Genomic DNA, 2,837 nt, shown 5'->3' with positions numbered 1-2,837 from the left:
GTATACTGGGAAAATTTACGCCCAGTCAAACTTTTACCCTTCGCCTGTAAAATCCCAACTTTGCCCCGTATAAGTTTCGCCCTTTACATTAAGTAACTGTGTAAATTATGTTGTTGACTAATGGTCGCTGTAATAATTAATTCGCTCCTATTACACAGGGAAAAACAGGGGATAAGTGTGAACATTAAACTGCAGCGGAAAATTTCCCGGTAAACAGTATTTGTGTTCACACATTTTGAACTGAAATTATTCACAGTATATACTTACAGAAGATTGGCAATATAAAACTGCCTTGTTTCTATGTGTGAAGTAGAATGCCATATTCCTCTATTCTTCCCGGTCAGCTAAGAAAAAGTTCAGCTTGTTTTTCCTGGTCTGTGATGTCATAGACCCATGCTATCAATAGTCATAGACCCATGCTATAAATATAGGGTCTATCAATATATAGGGCCAAAGAGCCACTTGGTTTCTAGTCATGTAATAATGAAGACACAAGTAAAATAATAATCTGAAAAAAAATCATAAACAGCTTTTGTTTACTACTTCTCTGGGCCCAGTTCTTTAAACAGTGATTAGCTTAATCAGTGATTGACACAAATCCTATTATTGTGTATCTTTAAAACACAATTATTCAACACGTTATAAATTTCCAGATAGCTTACAGTAGAGTAAATCACAGACATATTAAAGAATTTTTACCTGTATATTGACCAAATTAGTACAGGATGTGTAACAACTAAGGAATTTGATGGGGAAATACTGCCTTACTGGCGGCAGGCTAGCTTTTCCAGCGATGCGGTTTAACCCGAGAACCCGCTCACTAGTTCGGCAACATCGAGCGTGGTCAGTTTTGCTGGATGGGAACACCCGCACGTTAGAGTTTCAAAAAGTTGTTAAACATTGATAAAGCTGATCACCTTTAGAACAACTGGGTCCAGATGTAATCTTATGTATCAGTAAGTTATGAACATATCTATAAATCATGATTGTTAAGGTGAAGTGTCTCATCATTTTCTAGTCCTATCTTCTCTTTATTTCCTCTATATTCATAATAATTATAGGTAGCAGACCTGTAACACAGTAATTAAGCTGGAAAGCATTAACATATCAAACACTATGACCAGTGGTGCTGTGGTTAAGTTCCTTGTCTTATAGCCAAGAAGTCTGAGGCTCCAACTCTCGTGACAGAGCTAAGATGTTTTTGTGAAAAACAACATCCATGAAGATTTTTCAGTATGTTACTTTCGCTTTAAAAAAGGGGAAAGTAATTCTATATCACAAAATGCTGGAGAAAATGGAACTTTTCTTCTCTGGAGATGCAACACAAGGAGTGCTGAAACAATCTATCTAAAACGGAGTGCCGCTGCGCAATATTTTCAACAATAAAATCATTAAAATATTTCCAGGACTATTTCATTTATAAGTCCGATTTCTATTATACAAAGATAAACACAAGTTGGAAGTTGGAAAAGATCTGTGCATTAATAATAAGCATAATGCATTCTGAGTGCTGGACAGTTTCTATAGAAGATAATCAGATTTTGATGAAAATTAAACTATATCAATATTCTTTTTTATATTCAAAGATAAAGACTAAATTCCAAGTTAAACAAAAATTTTGGATTAATCAGAATTTGGATTGAATGGTTTAAGGATTTTCGTCCCACTGCCAGAAATTGTAATTGGGTATTGGAAACTGTTTTTTCCTTGCATGACTATGGCTTCTCATTTCTAATAATAATAATAATAATATACAACATTTATATAGCGCCCTATATAATTTGTAAAATTACTCTAAGGCGCTTTACAACATATGGATAATAGTAATGGTTATAATTGTGAAAACAAACAACAAAGGCTTATAATCACTTTCATACATTTAACAAGCAATGTGCACATAATTGGAAACTGCCGAATACAGCCGATGTTCCTGATCTGGTAGTAACAGAATTTGGCAATAGCGTTTACTTGTTTCTCCATGTTCAGAGAACTGTCAAAGTATACCCCTAGGTTTTTAACAGCTGGAACAGTCTCAATAGTTCTGGCACCAACCTTGAGCTGGAGAGCCATTGTTTGCTGACACTTTGGGGAAAAGACGATTAGTTCCGTCTTTTCCTCATTAAGTTTAAGCATGTTGGCGTTCATCCAGATACTGAAATCTGTCAGACAAGCTTCCAGACTTTCTGAGACTGTATTCCAACTGTCCTGTGGTTTGATGACCATGTAAATTTGTGTGTCATCGGCATAGCAATGATAACTATGGCGACAACAAATCTCTCCTATCGGATTGGAGTACATACAATATTTTCGTGGTTCTAACACTACCGACCCTTTAGGAACCCCGAAATATAGTACCAATAGAGGCGTTTAGAGGTTCATCTCCATGCTAACAGTCTCCATGACAACATGCAGTCGGCTTACCGCATGGGACACGCTACTGAGACGGCCCTCCTACGTGTACATAGTGATATAGCTTCTGCATTGGATAACAAGTGCAGAGCGGTGCTTGTCATGCTGGACTTGTCAGCTGCATTTGACGTCAGCGACCATGACATACTTTATAAACGTTTGGAATACTCTTATGGAGTGACTGATACCGCACTATGCTAGATACTGATATCTGTCAGACAAGCTTCCAGACTTTCTGAGACTGTATTCCAACTGTCCTGTGGTTTTATGACCATGTCAATTTGTGTGTCATCGGCATAGCAATGATGAGGTAGCACTATAAAGTCGGCATCAGTTCCGCGCTATCACAAGGAGACAAACACGAACATATCGCAGCCTCCCAAAATACACACACATACACTACACGCATGCATCTTGCACACAGGGGA

This window comes from Mizuhopecten yessoensis, unplaced genomic scaffold (genome assembly GCF_002113885.1).
Source record: "Mizuhopecten yessoensis strain PY_sf001 unplaced genomic scaffold, ASM211388v2 scaffold716203, whole genome shotgun sequence".
NCBI classification, from domain to species: Eukaryota; Metazoa; Mollusca; class Bivalvia; order Pectinida; family Pectinidae; genus Mizuhopecten; species Mizuhopecten yessoensis.
The sequence above is the reverse complement of the archived record's forward strand: the minus strand, read 5'-3'. Positions refer to the sequence as shown.